This window comes from Cydia splendana, chromosome 15, assembly GCF_910591565.1.
Source record: "Cydia splendana chromosome 15, ilCydSple1.2, whole genome shotgun sequence".
In the NCBI taxonomy this organism is placed as follows: domain Eukaryota; kingdom Metazoa; phylum Arthropoda; class Insecta; order Lepidoptera; family Tortricidae; genus Cydia; species Cydia splendana.
The window spans coordinates 8823508-8842810 of NC_085974.1; the positions used below are offsets into that span (position 1 = coordinate 8823508).

Here is a 19303-nt window from a genome sequence, read left to right on the forward strand (position 1 = left end):
GCAGTACTAGCACCCAAAAGAAAAGGATGAGTATAGTTTTCCTGGTTCTTAGTGACTGACAAATTGGTTTGACCAACTATAGTTCCATTTTATTTAATTTCTACCATTTTAGGGCGCACTAAGTATAGTAGTACAAAGTAGTATTTTGTTCTCCAGCACAATACCGCTATTGCAATAACCTCGCAGCGCAGCTGCAATTAAAACTCGAATGATTTCCTCAGCCCGAGAAGACGTTACTTAGTATTACCGTATATGCGTAGTGACGAAAGCGTTTTCCACACTCGGATGGCTACGGTGCGAACGATTTTCTTCACGCTGTGTCAGTTGCAAGCGGATTGTGGATGCGAGCGCACGCCGCGCCCTCGCTCGATCACGAGATCGCGAAACATAAACAAAACGAAAAAGATGAATCAAAACATGAACGTAGCTAAACAATAGCGTGATCCAGGATATTTATTATGTTTTTAAACTATTGTGTCATTTGTTTTCGTTAGTGATTGGTGTGTGTGACTTAGGACTAGTGGCAATTATTACCGGTCGTTGACTTCCAGTTTTTCAGGTAGGCAGTTGCATTAAAAATGCCGGCTATGTTTTCCTCGTGTGTATATGATTCGTTAAAATTGTTTGTACCTATTTGAGGTTTCCGACAGACGGATAGTTGGCTGAAATATGATTCTGCACATGCAACAGGTTGTTGCCGAATTCGTGTAAAACCGTTTTGATTTTCTCGGCCCGATTCGAACTTTGAGACACGTCAAATATTAGGTCTAGAAACGATATGGATTAAGTAGATGTGTCAGTGTCGAAAGTGACGTTTTTGTTTGAAGAAATCTTTAAGTATATCTTTAAGTTCGAATCGGGCCGTTTGTTATTTTCGATAGACGCTTAAAATACTTTTACGCGATTGTATAAATCTTAATAAATTTCCAGGAAAAAATGTGTTTACTGAGTATTCAAAATGCTGTGAAATGAAAGTACTGCAAATCCTTATTCTACGAAAATGAAGAAGACAGAGTTTACAAGTTACAACTAATTTTAACTTCTTTGCTTCTACCAATTTTCGTGGAAAATCTTCAGCGCTAGGAGGCACTATCCGTTTGCAGAGAGATAACGATGTTGCTGAAACAATACCCTCGTTCTCCACGAATGAAATGCAGCCCTTTTTCATGGAATAATCCCACCGCAGAATCATTTCTGTCTGCGTACCAGGGTTGCCAACCGTACTATATTATATAGTATTGTACTATATTTTGGCTCTCTGTACTATTTACTTTTGGAAAAATATATACTAGTAGGTACGCTAAAATACTATATTTCCGATTAAACGTATATTACACTCATGTTTAGTATTTTATCTAAAAGTACTATATTTTTTTTAAATGTACTATATTTTTGATGCCTTATTCTGGAAAATACTATATTCCACCAAAAAAAAGTTGGCAACCCTACTGCGTACCTATACCTAATAATTAGGAGACTGGGCTGTCAAATGAAAATGACTGTATACTCGTAATATATCAAAGTATAAGTCTTGATTGACTGACCGACTGAATGATACACTTATAAAAAACGTATTATCCAAAATATACTGAAACTAGGAGCTGGAGCTTTTTTCAGGAGGCATTTATACGCCGTACTCGTGACGAAAATCTAAGGACTATTACGAAATGTAATTTCAAGTTAAAAAGGGGTTAAAAGTTTGTATGAGGAAAAGTTTTTAAAGCCAGTCTTGAGACTTCGCAGAGACTTTGTAACAATATTTGTTTCGCCATTTTCTACGAAATTCTAGAGGCTTCGCACTGTTCGTGTACAAGAAAAAACTTAGTAATAAAAATAAAAAATCGAGTGCGAGTCGGACTCGCCTACCGAGGGTTTCGTAATTTTTAGTATTTGTTGTTGTAGCGACAGAAATACATCATCTGTGAAAATACAGCCTAGTGACAGACGTACAGCGACAGACAGACAAACAGTACGGATGGTAAAAATCCTTCAAAGGGGATCAAATGGGCACACAGTGTGTATCGCGACCGCGAACATGTATTTTAGGATCTTGGAACTATACGGAAATATATAAATACATATAGGTAAAAAGGTAGTCTAAATTGAGTTTCTTCATCTTTACAGCGCTTTGGTTACTTAAGTTTAGGCAACAGGTATGCAGCATGGTTTGGATTCAAAGATATTAAAAATCAACCCCTAACTTGATCTACAAAATATTTTGGAAAGCACAAAATCTACATAGTTACGTAAGTACTTCATATGCAGCTGATTTGGAATTAGTTTAACAAATATAAAGCTATATTTCTCATTGACTTCAACGTCCATCATATACCTAAAATATGCATCCAATCAAAACGTAATTCAATCAGCTGACTGAATTCTTATCTCACCGAACCGGTGACAAATTATTCATTGACCAACTTATCTAATGCACAAACAAGCAATAATAAACTCTACGTCTCTGAATTAAGAATGAGTGTATTGTACAAATATGTTGGTGGTGTGCCGACAGGCATTGAGACCACGCATTATCTCCGCTGAGTATTGATTGACTGTCATAATAATCTTGCTATAAATAATGACTAATGGTTTATCAATAAAGTACCTAAAATACCTACAAAGGTAAAGATAAAATTCTTGTCAACGAGATGCCTGTACGCACATTGAATATTGCCTGACGTCATATTCAAGCACATTTTGGTTCCATTTATCTTTAGTTTGGTATAATAAATATCTATGTATTAAACATTTTGTTCCGTGTTCAATTGAAATTATAAGTTGACCACTATTATGAATTGAAACATGAAACCGTCATAAGTAACATTTACCTATGTACTTATTTATTTTGAAAGAAATTTGCTCAGGTTTCCGAAAAATATAGTCAGCTTAGTAATATAATTTTAAGAACCTGGGTTTGATTTGGTATTGAGTTGATTCCACATAACTCTCAGTACATCTCGGTCGCTGACTTACTTAGTGCTAAAAAAAACTACCTAGGCCGGGAACCAAGAATCAAACAAACATCATAAATTCAAGACCAGTTTTTTAAACAAGTTCTTAAGCTTTTTTTGTTCTTAATTGTACCTACGTAAGAAATACATAATTTAGATGTAACTAACGCTTCTTGCGAAAATGTCGGTCACGGAGTTCATTATCTACTACGATGGGGGAAAGTAGCAAGAATCTTTATGAATGAACCTTTGTATTGTATTACGTCTTAGTCAATCTACATAAGTCTTGTACAATCGACTTTACTATTGTAATCAGTTTTACATGCATATCGTATGTGATAGAGATGACGCGATTTTTTTTTCGGCCTATTCGGCTGCCGAGTATTTGGCACTTTGGCTGAGTTTGGTAAAAAATACGGTATTCGGTATTCGGCCAAAATAACAATTGGTGGTATCTAGCTTGGATTATGGATAGTTTTCAAAATGTAGTACCTCCAGACGGCTTGATTGGGTACAACTTTTCCTTTTAGTGGTTGTGGTATCACGTTTGACCTCAATGGTGCCAAGCGACAGTGAAGCCAAAAATGGGAGTCCTATTGTCTTTGAATACCTATGCCGTTTGTATGTTCCGAAGGTCAATTCGTCTTAACACCTACATTTTGTTTTTAATTTGAATCAAAACATGACATCATTTAACAATAAATGTCTTCGGAACATAGGCTTGCAATGACTGGGTTTTATAGAATTCGTATCTAGTCATAAAAGTCATAATAATGGTCATTCATGATACATTATCAAATTAAATACTTATATACATTTTTCCGCGACCAAGAACCACAGAAAAGTTATGGACAAATGAATAAAGAAGTTTTCAATTTTACTATCACAATTTAAACATTAAACAAAAAATTGGAAACTGCTGTTTTAAATAGGTATTAAGTATTTGTATGAAATTAGGCTCACCTCATTATTTAGGAATGTAATCTATGAACTCAAGCACATTTGGTTTTTTTATTTTGCTGATTTTGGTTTCTTTATTTTTCAAACTCAATTTCGTCCTCAGTTTTCTCACTAATCATATATATAAAATTGAAAAACCAGAACGGGATAAAAAACGAGGGAAGAAGCGAGATGGCGCCTTACAAATTTCTAAAAAAGTTTTTGACACGTTTCTCCAATACGACGCACGTATGATAAGAAAAAACTGTTCTAATCTATTATCTAAGTATGAGAATATAACTAGAGCATAATAAATAATAATAAAAATAATAAAAATAAAAATCTTTATTGCTTTTAAACCTTAAACATTACATTGTTTTTTACATTATAAAATGTATTAACATTATAAAACAGATGTATCAGGTTTGTAACACATTTAGGTAGTGGGGTTGAGCCTCTGCCTCCCGAACTAGGTCCAAGCCTGTGACTCGGGAGTCAGTGATTCCTCCTCTTCTAGGTGTGAGCTCTCAATATGGTAACAAAGCAAATGACAAAAAAAAAAAACAGTAATATACAAAAAAAAAAGAAAAAGAAAATAAGCCAACTAATACAAGATAAGTGTATGTCTGTAATTGTGAGTAAGTCAGTGCATGCGCGGGTTCATGTGTATAGTATGTGTAGGTGTGTATGAAGTGTGTATGGGGAGGTGTGAAGTTAGAGAGAGTGTAGGTAATGCAGTTTGTAATTATAAGTAGCATGATATTTTTAAGGTGGAGAGCAAGAGTTATTTATGGGTATTTATTTCAAGCACGATAAGAGATTTTCAGTTTCCTGATATGATAGTGTTTGTAAAAAGGCACTTAGTTTTGTTCTGCAGCTATAGGAGTTTAGAGGATAAATATTTAATTGTTTATTAATTTTATTATAAAGACGGGCACTCATTGATATGTATTGGTGGTTAGCAAATACTGTCCGCTGGGGAACCACCGGACAAGAGGTTTGCTTACTTCGCTTACTTAATACTTTGGCACAGAGAGGGAGGTGACGATGTCGGCGAAGAATAGCACGAAGAACGTATAGTTGTCTAACTGTGAGGACACTACACTCAGCGTATAATTGAGTAGTAGGGAATCTAAATGGCTTAGAAGTTGCCACTTTTAGCACAGCTCTCTGTGCACGTTCTATTGTTATCATGGTTGTCTTACCGGCAGCTCCCCAGAGTGGTAAACAATACGTGAGGAGAGTTTGGCACAACGATTTATACACCATCATTAGGATTTTGGAGTCGGCTGAATGACGGAGTTGCTTAAAGACGTACATAAGCTTCCGGACTCGAGCTGTCACAGAGTTTATATGGGTGTGCCAATTCAGATTTTGATCAAGGACAACTCCAAGATACTTAATACTAGAGGTCAGAGTAAGAGAAGGACATAGGCAGTTAGTTGAAGGAGACTGACATATGTGGCTTTGTACTGTAAGTGGTTCAGAGGGTAACGATGAATTAGCAATGACGAAAGGCATGACTTTAGTTTTATCTAAATTAAGAGTGAGGAGGTTATTCTTAAGCCACTGCATTACAGTTTTTAGGCCTTTTTCGGCATGCATTTTTGTTTCAGCCCAGTCAGAGCCATAAAATAGTAAGGCCGTGTCATCGGCATATGCGAGGATTTTGCAATTTGGAAGTGACAGCTTACACAGTTCGTTCACATATATCTGAAAGAGCGTGGGACCCAGAATGCTGCCCTGAGGGACACCGTAACTAATTGGTTCTTCGTTACTTACGTATGAGCTCAGTTTTAATGACTGCGTCCGGCGTGATAAATAATCGTGGAACATATCCAAGGAGGTACCTCGGACGCCCAGGTGTTCTAATTTGTGCAAAAGGATAGGAACCGAGACTGTGTCGAAGGCCTTGGAGAGGTCGAGAAAAATGCCAAGGCACCGGCGCTTTTGGTCTAGGTGATGAGTTAAGAAGGTAGTGAGCTCGGCAACTGCGTCTTCAGTTGACCTTCCTGACCGGAAGCCAAACTGATTATCTGCTATGAGATTGTAGCATTCCAAGAAGTTAACTAGGGCAGTGTTCATGATTCTCTCCAAGATCTTAGACAGAGCAGTTAGGACGGAAATCGGTCTATAATTATTAAAGTCAGCGTGATCGCCACTTTTATATATAGGGTGCACGATGGCTCTTTTAAAATTATTAGGAAAGGTCCCGGTTCGTATCGAGGTGTTACAGATATGGGTAATCGATGGGGTAAGCGACGAAAGCGAGTTTTTCAACATTAATGCCGAAACACCATCCCAACCGGTGGCGCAGTCACTACGCAGTTTTTTAATAATGTTTTCGATGTCCCTTTCGCTGACCTCAAGTATAACTAGGGAGTTGCATTGTGACATTGTAGGTCGAAGCGTAAAAGTTGAAGGGGGAGTACTAGATCTAATATTAGTGGCCAATGCTGTGCCAATACTGGCGAAGAACTTATTCATGGAGTTTATTGTTTCCCTAGGTGTGCCTGAAGAATGGATTACGTCGTTGGAAGATGAGAAGGGGCGTTTTGTATGGGTAATGGTTTTTATGAGGTTCCAGGTTGCTTTTGGATTATTTTTACACTTACTGAACTCATTACGTTCATACTCTAGTTTTCGTTTTCTAAGTAGTCTATTGCAAAAATTCCGATATCTGGTGTAGGTGACTTTAAGAGTAAAGTTGTCTGGTGACTTTTTGGCTTTTTGATGTAGATTGTCTCGATTTCTGATGCAGCGTAGCAGACCGGGGGTGATCCATGGCTTAATGTTTCTATTCTTTTTGGGAATTTTGATAATTTTTGTGTGTCTTTTAATAATCGCACCAAGGATAGCAAGAAGTAGGTTAGTCGCGGTATTGGCATCAGTTGCTGCTAAAACAGATGAGAAGTCAGTTGCGTCAATCTCCAGACGAATTGCATTATGATCAATTCGAGTGCGTGTGTCATTGGCTTTGGGACTTAGCGCATCTGTTTCTATAGTGAGCATGACGGGAGTGTGGTCAGTTATGAAAGATTCTACAACTATAGTTATGGCTGGTGTATCAGATCTAAGGAATACATGATCTAGGCAGTTTTCATATCTAGTCGGATATAAATGGGCAGGTAGTAGTCCATGTAAAGCCATAAAATTAAGGTATTCGAAGGAGCGGCTATCAGTATTGGTCAGTTTTATGTCTATGTTAAGATCGCCAATTACCGTTATTTTTTTGTAAGACGAAAGGGATGATAATACATTGTTTAGACTATTATAAAAGTTATCTAGGCATCTAATGGATGGAGAACGGTATAAAGCTATTATGGCCGTGTTATTGTTAATTGTGCAGACAAGACAATTCGCGTCTACAAACGCGGGTTCATAGATTTTACATTGTAAATAGTCTTTTGTGTATATGACTACGCCATCGTTCTGGTTTGCATTGTTAATAGTATGCACAGAAGAGTATCCATTGATGTGTGGAATTAGTGAATACTTACTTAGCCAACATTCAGAGAAAATGATCACGTCATAGTTTATTTTTAAAATTTTTAGCAAAACTTTGAATTCATCAATATTTTTATGAATGCTTCGAATATTCATATGAATTACATTGAGCGGCTTCCGAATCAGCTTAACGTGTTTGAGGCAGGAGTCGGGTTTGCAAACATAGGAGCTCGAGATATTAAACTCGTCTATTTCGGTTGCGGTAGTGTCAATATCCGTAATTTTTTTATTTAGTATATAAATGTATATGTGATTATAAATACAATACAATACCTCTTTATTAATGTTTTTTTTTTTTATATATATATTATATTATAATATGTATTATAAGGATGTATTTTGAGTATACGTGAGAAGTGTTGATGTGTTTATTTTTATTCGGTATTATTAGTGGCTTATAACAACAATGAGTTTAGCAAGAAATGTGAATAAAACAATTAACTAAAAGTATATACCTACAAAGCGGTGCCAGCAAGCAAATGACAACTTATTATTTTTTTTTATTGCAAAAGTATATAACACAACAACTGAGTTAGAAATAAAATATTAAAAAAAAAACAGTTATAAAAACAAAAGAAAAATAAAAAAGAAATACTTAGAGCCTATTAGGTACAAATGGGAAGTAGGTAGGTAAAACAAAAGATATTAACAATTTTTTTTTATAAGTACGCAAAAATAAAAAAATAAAAAATAACGGCAGAATTTCCTGGAAGAGTATTACGTAATTAAACTAAAAGGTTTTGCGTGAAGATAAGTGGTGGTGTTTTTATCGGAACTACTCAGAATGCAAGTCGTTTAAACATTGTTCAGAGTTAATTTGAATGTATTTAGATTCTTTGTTTTTGCGTAGGAAGATGTTGCCGTTGCTGGTCCAGCAGAACTCGTACCCGTGCGTCTTTTTAAAATGTCGGGCCTTCAGATACAATCTTCGCTTGCTTGGTGGGAGGTAGTCACTGACGTAGATGGGCGCAGGCTCACAATTGGTGTCCAATAGTTTAGCATTGAGTTTGTCATCAGCTGGTTTACCATTGTTGTACGCGCGGACTGCCCTAAGCAGGTTTTCTTTGGTTTGCACCGAGTTAAAGTCCGCAATAATGGTTTTGTTGCTGCCAGGTTTTGCAGGGAGACGGTACACGTCCCGAATTTGTGCAGGCTGGATAGTAAAATCTAGTGCTGAGCCAATCTTGGTCACCACTTGTGCGAGTTCGGTTGTGGATTCATTTATTTTGTTGGGCACGTTTCTTATTTCCACCATGGACGTGCGCGAGCTCAATTGGACGTCTTTTAGCTCGTTTTCCAGGCAGGCAATGCGAGTTTGGAAACATTCTCGCTCCTTTTGAATTTCGATCATCTTTTTCTTGGAGTCACCTAATTCCACCTCCATTTCATCGAACCTGGAACTCATGAAATCCATTGAATTTTTCAGTGCCTCGATTTCCGTTTTTATTGGTTTCAATTGATCCGCAATAGTTTTACCCAACGTGCAGCTAATTTCCGTTACAGCGTTCTTCAGTTCTTGCTGTAATAGGTCTTGGACAATGGTACGTACATCTTCAGCTGTGACGGCCGCGGCGGGTGCGGGAGGGGAATTCAGGGCCTGTCTCTTGTTACCTCTGACAACGGTGACGTTTCGAACAGGAGTCGAATCGTGTCTGGCGGCTTTGGGTACGTTAGATATGCATGCCGGGCACGTCCAGTCATTTGTGGTTGCAGACTCTGGCTCAAAGCCCGGGGTCCACACGCAAGTTATGTGATATGACAACTGACATTTGACACAGTCGACGGACCGTGTATCTTCTACGCCCTCATTGTCACAACATCCCCAAGATTCGCGTGCGTCAGAAAGCATATTTATAGTTCAGTAACGGCTGCGTAGTAAAAACAAATACTTATATTGCTACTGTACTGTATTTAAACGAGATCTTAGCAAGTTGAATCGAAACCACAATGTCACAGTTATAAGTCAAGCAACAAAACACCTTCACGTGACAGCATACGGTCTTTATAACACGAAAAGTTAATTGGGCCGAGTTAACCAACAATATCAAACGAATCGGGACATTTAATTTCTAGCCGTAGTTGTTTCCTTTTACTTCGTAATTCGATGTAAATATACGAATATCCTTTAACAAGCTGACACTCGATAACCGTCCAACACATAAAATAGTTGTCCACAGGAAGGGCGTAAGCGCCAGGAAATTGCGTGGGCTTACGACGTTGTTCTACACAGTTTTATTTTGTTTCACAGACGACATTATCTCGTTGATTACATGTTAAAAGTTCACTTTCTATTGTTCACACCATAACAGTCTAATAGTGACGATATAAAACTACACTTTCAGCACAAATATGGTCTTAAATAGTTGTTTTAAACGCATGATATTAATTATATTTGAGGAGCTCACTTTACGAACATGTTTATTTCGCGCTAGCGTAGGGTAGAATATCGTATAATAAAAACTATCATAAAAACTATCGCTTTCGATGCGTATTTAATTTACAATAAGCAAAATAAATTTTCATAACATTCTTCATTTTACGACTATCGGCTATTTTCGGAAACTCTCGGTTGGTTTCGTTTCGGTGTAAAGTAATCTAAATTATGTTTGTCATGTTGGTATACAGTTATTCCTACGTGTTTTTATACGAAGTAATATAAAAAGTGATGTCAACCTCAACCTTAGTGTACGCCCATACGAGTGACTTATGCCAAATATGACATCAATCAAATTAATATTATCATATTATTAATAATTTGTATTTTGTTGTTTTAAATTTATTTTGAGTTATATTATTCGGAGTCAATTTGAATTCACAGTCAATCAAGTCAAAAAGAAATTCGACTTCGGCAAACATTGCCATTCGTCCGGGGAACGGGCTGCCGAGATAGGCCAGAAATACAAAGTGGATACGTTAATATGAAGTCCATCAGTTCAAGGGATGACTTTAGAGATAGGTATACTTAATCAATTTGGAAACTGTTTTCTCGCGTAATACGATACGACTCGACCAGGTAAGATTTTTCTTCTTGCTGAAAGTCACCATCAGATATATCGGAGTGGATGAGGTATTCACAAATATCTGAAGTCTGAACAATGTAAATTATAATGTAACTTTAAAGTGCATGTTCAGATATTTTTGAGCGACCTTGGTGGCTACGATATATATCTAATGGCAACTACACATTCATGAAGCCAATGTACAGTCAGTATGAAATAGATCAGGCTAAAGTAGCCAAATATATCGTAATATAACTTTGTTGCCATAGAAATAAGGATGTGTTCCGATATATTTGGGTATTGGAGAGACCAAAGCGGCTTAGCTTCAGTGGCTCGGACACAGAGAGAATGGGAGAGGATCTTGCCGTGAAGAGAGCGTACTTGGGACAACGAAATGGGAGACACCCGATTGGACGTCCTAGGTACCGCAGAAACGACGTCGTTGCTCAAGACCTGCTCAACCTCGGCCATAGCGACTGGCGAGAGCTATCGCAAGACCGAGAAATATGGCGTGATCTGGTATCGGAGCCCAGGACTCTTTTTGGATCGTTGCGTCACCGTAGTAAGTATTGTTATGTCCAGAAAGGAAAATGGGGACTACCTACGTTTGTATGAAAAGGCGATATATGGGCGGTGGTCGTCCGAATCCGTCTTAAGGCGGAAATTAATCTAATGAACATTTTTGCTGACTGGACTGGGCTTATAAAAATAAATAATAATTTTAAAAAATACAATTTTGCCATCATTTTATCTTATCAAATGACATCATTTATTGAGAAATTTGCGAATTAATTTATCCAAATAACGGTTACAAATAAGAAGTCCCTATCACAGAGTTATGAACACTGGCAGGGTTGAATAGGTACATAATAATGTCGGTAATTAACGCTATAAGTATAATAATGCTTACGCGGCAACTACTAAGTACGGTTATCAAGCACAGTGTGTACTTACTCAGTAAAGTACATAGTTCACTTTAAAACTCTGTAAACATCCCTGGTCAATAACTGGGTCACAGGGCGGATCTTCACTTCATTCACAAAACATTTTCTCTTCGTCCTCTCCAATATAACTTGATATGACAACCCAAACAATGATCCATAAATGAGATTTAGACTTATACTGGTTTACCTGTGGTTGTTGACTATTTGCTCGGTGTGTGAACAGTCCTTATATCATATTTCCCCGATCCTTTCCGCGTTCCTGAAATATTCTTTACTTTGCACTTATTGCGACCGATATCTTGAATATCTAAGGTTGTTGGATATAAGTTATATGTGCAATGCTCTCTACTTTATACATCGTGTACAACAGTTATTTAAAAGGCGTACCTACTTACATAAGTTAATAAGTATACAATTATGTAGACCGTAGTTAATTTTATAAAATATAATTGGAGAACTCAAGTAATTGCAGTTGAGATCACACAATCATGGTGTAATCCGCTTAATTTTCGAGATCATATTTAACATATTAAAAACTGATACTTATTAAATTAAAATATAAGTTATATTAAAATATACCTAAGTATCTGGTTGTCTTCTATAGAAGTCTCCGTTTTACCTTTACTTTGGAAAAAAATATTTCGTTAACCAACTCTTGTAAAATTTTGTGAGCAGTTCGATAATTTAAATTTTTTGTCGATTAAGATTTTCAAAAAAATTCAAAGTGGAAAATAGGACTCGCAAGGAATTAGCTCACTACTATTAGTTTCGGTACTTCCTCTCTTCACTGCCCGCCTCTTATATATTTACTTACTGCAATACGCGAGAGGTAAGATCATCATTAACAAATTCATCATACATTGGATACATATCTAACGCATTTTGAATGCGTGTCGGTGAGCGTTGTTATTGTTATGATACCAGTTGAGTAATCGTGCCGAATCTCGCGCAGATGGCAATTATCATCGTCATCATCATTACACGATGTATGTTTAATTGCAGTTTCTTTTATCTTTTGATCTTTTACTTTGTTCCCTACGATAACCGCAGCGACCGTAGGTTTGACGAGAAAGGGACGTGCTTCTCAACTTATACTGCGACCGCTTCTCCAGACAAACCTGGTGCCCATTATCCTCTCTGAATGTTAGCATTATAGATGTTTACACAATTTGATGAATGTTGACGAGCTATGCCTCTTTGTAATGCAAGTTTTTTGAGTTTGAGTTTGGAGCTTAAAAAAAAAACTTTTTTTTCTCGCTCATTACTTTTATAATAGTCATGGACAAATTTAGAGGAACGCAAAAAAGTTTAATTACTATTTTGAAATTGCTTTAGGTGCTGTAATCCAGTAATTAAACGTATAATTAAACCTTTTTTTGCATTCCTCTTGTATGAGTATAGAGGTAGGTACTTTAAACGAAGAATAAAGTCAAAGGAGTTAAGCTATGATTTAATATACATCAAATTGTTATAATATTTTCCATAATCAACATCCTGGGAGGGAAATTACGATTTTGTTTGAACGGAGGACTGTTCTTCCACTTTCCTCTTAAGCTTGGTAAATTTCTCGCTCAACTATGTTGATAACCTCGCAGGTAAACAAAGTTCACAAGCTGCTTTTTTCGTAGTATCGATCATATTGTTACAAGAAGAATACAGTATTGCTAAGTACAATACGCGAGTGGGTAGTTCCGTCTTACACACTGTACTGTGCTCTCACACTTCACTGTATTGATATGGGGAATATAATCCGCCGGATAATCATAGGATCCTCACTTCATAATATATCGGTTGGGTCGGTTGACTAAATTATGCGGCTTATTATATTTGCGAATTTCGCAGGGTTTTATATTCATGTATGTTTCAAGACATTTCTTCTGATTTCATTCATAAATTATAAATATTAGTTACTTTACTATTATTAAACTATTGTCGACGGATTTTAGCCGGCCATAGAGTTTGACAACGATGCGTCTCTTTGCGATAACCACTTCATAGAATGGTAGTACAGATGTAGTATCTTGACAAGAGACCTATGGTTTAAAAGTACTGTTTGTCTATGCAATGACAAAAAAACGTGCCTTTTTATGACCAGCGAAATGACACAAAAAAATATTTTTGAGCTAAACATACTTCCAAACATAAATGTGAACCCATTCGTAATCTTAGCTCTATCAATTTTGTGCATAATTGGATTTGAACACCGTTTTGCATTCGCAATTGCATTTTTCTAATCAAACTGTTAGATAAAAGAGAATAAAGCAATCAGACTCAAAAAAAGAAATTCAAAGTGGCGGCCAGTTTTTACAATGTTTGACTACGAATCCATATTAAGGTAAGTACTTTTCGGATCCTCAGATGTCAATTTTTATCATGATTAGAGCAAATTTTCCGTCGGACGTACCGTTTTTGAACTACAAGCAAAAAACTGAAAAAGAGCATTATTTTGACATTGGAAATGTCTTTTCGTTCGCTCCGATTTCCCGATAGGGTCCGATTTCACGAAAAAGTGCGATCCCCTTATATCTCGGAAAGTTGTGAAGATATGAGAAAGTCAAAAACGAAAAAAGTTATTGTCGAAATAGTGAAAATAAAATTCAATTTTTTCCGAATTTTTGATTTTGGTGCTCGATAATTTGGAAACGAAGAATGATATCAAAAATTTGAGAAAAACGGCTCTGGACAATTTAGTCAGCCAGAATTTGAGCCTAAAACAAAGACGATCGGGTTAAGGGCCTGTAGCCTAACCTTAAAATAGTCAAAAAGTCAGAACGACATTTTTCACATGACATTTATGACTTCATGTTTCGCAGAGTTCGTTATCGGTGTTTGTTGTGAATTATCGGGATTATGACGGCAGAATAACACTTGCACTGCGTGGGCTATCAAAAACGCTGCAGATTTTTCTTGGTCTAACTCTATCTATCCTGTTTGAGACGGGCGTAGATAACGTGTTCACTATTCGACAATCTATGCATTCTTGTGGTGGTGGAAATAGAAATAGAGGTAGAGGTAGAGGTAGAGGTAGAGGTAGAGGTAGAGGTAGGGGTAGGGGTAGAGGTAGAGGTAGAGGTAGAGGTAGAGGTAGAGGTAGAGGTACAGAGGACTAGACTTGATATCTGTTATATTGGATATCGAGGCCAATTTATTATGATTGTCAATAGAGAACTAGGTATCCTATTCACTTGGATCTATTATAGAAAAGCAATAGGCTCTTATTATTTCGATTGATAACTATTGATAGTTACCTACAATTGGAACTGGAGCGTTGGTAGGATGGCTAGACCAGATAGTCGAAACATAATACATCTAATAAATAGCTATTCATTTATAGCTATGATACGATGCAATGATGAGAGATGTAATACGAGTATAAAGATTGTATCAACAAAAATATCTTTCTAAAAATGGGTTCATATTTACAATACTTATCATTAATAAAAACTATAAAATGAATCGCTCCGGCGGGGAATCGAACCCCAGTCTCCCGCGTGACAGGTCCCCTACCGAAGATGCTGACGCTACAGTAAAAAATATAATTTGTCACTAACAAAGTGATAAAAATCGCATGACTTTGTAATTAACAATTTATCAATGATATATGTTATTGATAAATTGTTAATTACAAAGTCGTGCGTAACAATAAGTCTCATCACTTGTAGTTAGGTCCTAACTAAGAGTCATCACTTGTAGTTAGGTCCTAACTACAAGTGATGACTCTTATTGTTATCGCAATTTATCAATGATAAATTATTGATAAATTGTTAATTACAAAGTCGTGCGTAAGATATAAGACTCATCACTTGTAGTTAGGTCCTAACTAAGAGTCATCACTTGTGGTTAGGTCCTAACTACAAGTGATGACTCTTATTGTTATCGACGCGGGACCACAGCACGCATCAACAAATCTGTCGCCAATAATTATTGATAATTGTGCTTTAAGAGTAGGGTAACTTGTTGATCAATGAAACACTAAAAGTTCAAGCCTTTCTATCTCTGGTGTTTTTAAAGTTATGAGTGTGACATTTCGTATGAAGATAAACAATTTCGTTGGCTATCATATGGCATTCTTGGTTTCTACTTATCTGTAACAGTTCCTGTGTTATAAGCCTTTTTTTGAAAAATGAGTTTTGTTTCATTGTGTACTTGTGTATGTTTTCAATGAAACACTCTGATTTTTACAGTGAAACAAATGTAATAATTATAGTCTACCATGAAATATCGTTAATAAACATTGAAACGGTGTAATAAATAAGTGACATTAATACATATATGCTTTCACTCAATTAATGAGAAAGGAAAGGAGAAAATAGTGGTAGGCTGAAATTAGTTATTTAAAAGGTTTCCGGCATATGGAATCATTATAAGATTGCTGAAATATCTAAAAGCGAAAGACGTGTTTCATTGTACACACACCTGAGTTTCATTGTGAATCGAAAATCTGGTCGGCAGGTACGGCATGCTGCGAAAAAGGCGCCTTTTATGTCCACGGAGCATGATTGCCAACTAGGTAGACGCGGGAGGGTTTTGAGCATCTCCATGCTTGATTTCATACACTTTCTTGCAACATAGTGTTTATACACGACTGTTTCAATGTAGGACATGTGTCCTTAACCTTGCCATCAATGAAACATTCAACATATAAGCCATCCTATCTCAGCCATTCCTAAAGTTAAGTATCTTATATTATGTCATATGATAGACAAATTATTACCAATTTTCATGGTATTTTAGTTTCACAAATTTAGCACATAGGTTTTAAGTATTTAAAAAAATAATGAGTTTGTTTCATTGTGTGCTGGTACTGGTGTTCAGTGACCATCATGTTTCATTGTATACTACATAAAAATGTTTCATTGTGAGACTAGGGGGTGTTTTTTTAATCAATTAATAAAAACTGCACCAAAGAGTGAAAGAAATTTAAAAATATTTAGCTCCAAATAAACTTTAATACACATAGAACATAACAAAAACTTAAAAAACGCCAAACTCGAGTCTATATCTTGGTAAAAAATTGCGAAACTTAAATGAAAAAATTTACTTTTGTTGCACGAATTCACAATAATGCTCGTAGCAGCGTGCTCCTTCTCCGAGGCGCGCTCGTGTTTTGGGGAGGTGCTGGGGGTCCCTGAGCCTGCCCTTGCTTGACAGACGGCACTAGCTGGTAACACCTAGTTTCTGAGATATCGCAAAGTTACACTGTGTCCGATTGTTTCAATGTAGAACAACTGACCCTACTTATTTTCAAATAAAAGTATATTCACCATGTCAATGTCACATAATTATTAAAAATGTACAAAAAAAAACTGTTAGAGTCTGTCCGGAAAGAGAAGAGTCGTGGAATGTACTGGGGCCCATACATTCCACGACTCTTCTCTTTCCGCACAGACTCTACTCTGTACATATTTCTTAGAGCGCACCAGATAAGAGCTAGCGTATGTTATTGGTCGCAGTATAAAAAGGTCGTGTTCAACCGGCGGATGAAAAAGTCGATCAGCCGTGGCTAATTGCGAGCCGCAACGTGCGTGGTCGATGATGTCGCCGTGACACAGTATCGTAAAAAAATGGAAATATGTACAGTGGCGTTCAAAAGTGCATGGATAGATATCGACCGTAGCGCCTTAATATTACGGTTGACACATGTCCGTGCACTTTTGAACGCCAGTGTACAGGAGTAAGGAAAAATACATTCTTAACAAGATCCTCGTTTATTTGTTGGCAAACCTTAGCTAAAGTTACATTTCCAAAATCAAATAAGAGTTAGATCAAGAAAAGTCTGCAGCGATTTTGATAGCCCACGCAGTGCAAGTGTTAAACGTAAAACTTCTATGAAATTATGACGTATAAATAACACTTACACTGCGTGGGCTATCAAAATCGCTGCAGACTTTTATTGGTTTAACCCTATATCACTTTAAACCAAGATACCTCTTGAATTTACTTATTACATTTTAGTTTCTGCCCGCAACTTCGTCTGAGCACGAAGGACATAGGATAGTTTTTATCAATCATCATCATCATCCCACGCAGACGAAGTCGCGGGCAGAAGCTAGTTTTTACCTATTCCGGAAGTCCAATCGAAGTTCCTCATGGAAGCATTAGACATTGGATAACCACATATTTGATACAATACCTACTAAGAAATCCAAGATAGTTGTTACGTTAACCCGTCTAACGCTGCCGTACAGTGGCGGCACGTTTGCGCCGGAAATTGCCGGAACGAGTGCCATAGGAAGCCCCCGAGTCACGTTCAGATGACGTCCCGAATCAGCCAAACTATTATAGACTGAGATCCTGCGACAACATCTCGAAAGCTGCCAAATTTATTATCAATAGGTAATCGAACCCCGGGATACCGGATGGGGACCAAGACAGGATGGGGATAATTACCACTAAACTACTGAAAATTATAACACTCCACAGTAAGAATTATTAGATGAATTTTTTTGATGTGATTTTTCAGATCTGACCTTAATCTGCTAAACAAAAGGACTACTTTTATGCAGTGTGGCCAGTTTAAAAACAATTTTACAGTTCTACTTGTATGGTTAAAATTCATGTAACAGCTCATTAGAAAATAACTAAAAAAATGTATCGACTAAAATTATAGCTGTGACATGTATACGAAAACAACTGGACAGCCAGACATACGAAAGCACTTTTGCCCGAACTGAAACGGAGACGCTTCGCTTTTCGTCGTGGAGTCGTATTAGGCCCCATTAGACGTGCGCGCCGCCGCGGCGCGCCGCCGCCATAAGGAGTCAGCGCGCCGCCGCCGCCGCCGGTAGTTTAAAATTCGCGCCGAATATTTTTTTATAAGACAGTATTATGCAGCGTTAAAATATGTAATAGGTTATAGTCCGATAAGAAATAGTTGAAAATTATTGCGGGCGTGACTTCCGACGTAACTCTCACATTTTTGACGTAGAATACTAACTTAAAGATGGCAATAATTTAGTACGGAAAGTTTCTGGTTATATAATTTAATTTCTACTATTCTATGTCGCACCAACACCATACTAAGTATTTCTTATGTGGCAGTATGATTTACATAAAAATGTGTTGTATGTATGGGTAAAACGGGTAAAACACACTTATAAAGTATAATGTCCAGTGTTTTAACCGTTGTCGATTACACGGCACTTTTGCAAAGTCCAGTATGTTGGACATTGCCAAGTATGCGAAGAGTAATATTATCAAATTTTCTGGTAGTTTTTATGGTAAATAAATTAAACAGAGGGATGTTAGGTGTTTCAAAACGTTTTAAAAAGTCATTACTTGTCGTATTATACTGTGTAGCTTTCAAATAGAGCTCGACGGCTAATCCTATTGTCTATTGTTAAGTAAAACCGCTCGTGCCACGTGCCACAACCACCTGCATAAAAAATACGTACTTCGGTTTAGATATGAGCGCCGATAGGCATTTAGCCGGCGGCGGCGCGCCGGTCAAAATCGGTCGGCGGCGGCGGCGAATCGGCGGCGTGGCCTTGAAACACCTTTGATTAATGAAAAAAGAAATCAAACCAAAATTTTACCGAAAATACATGTTTTTTCTGTAAGAAAGTTATAAAATAAGTGCATTTTTCAATTTCAAGCAAAATTTATTGAATAAAGATACGATTTTTAGGGTTCCGTACCCAAAGGGTAAAACGGGACCCTATCACTAAGACTCCGCTGTCCGTCCGTCCGTCCGTCCGTCTGTCACCAGGCTGTATCTCACGAACCGTGATAGCTAGACAGTTTAAATTTTCACAGATGATGTATTTCTATTGCCGCTATAACAACAAATACTAAAAAGTACGGAACCCTCGGTGGGCGAGTCCGACTCACACTTGTCCGGTTTTTTTAATATAGTATAAACGATAGCGCGCATCATCAGAGGCGGTCTTAATCTTGGCGAGGCCCTGGCCGGAAGATCTTTCCGTGGCCCTTATCTTTTGTACTAAGTAAAAAGTAGCGGATT

At 37.1% G+C, this 19303-nt stretch overlaps 1 protein-coding gene across 1 annotated transcript in view; it reads left to right on the plus strand.

The window, feature by feature from the left end:
* The first annotated feature begins 421 nt into the window (after window positions 1–421).
* Window positions 422–19303, plus strand: part of LOC134797524 (rap1 GTPase-activating protein 1) — a 432711-nt gene continuing 413829 nt past the window's right edge. The window contains exon 1 of the mRNA XM_063769789.1: window positions 422–559. The gene's annotated coding sequence lies outside the window, so the exon portion shown is untranslated. The remainder of the gene's footprint in view (window positions 560–19303) is intronic.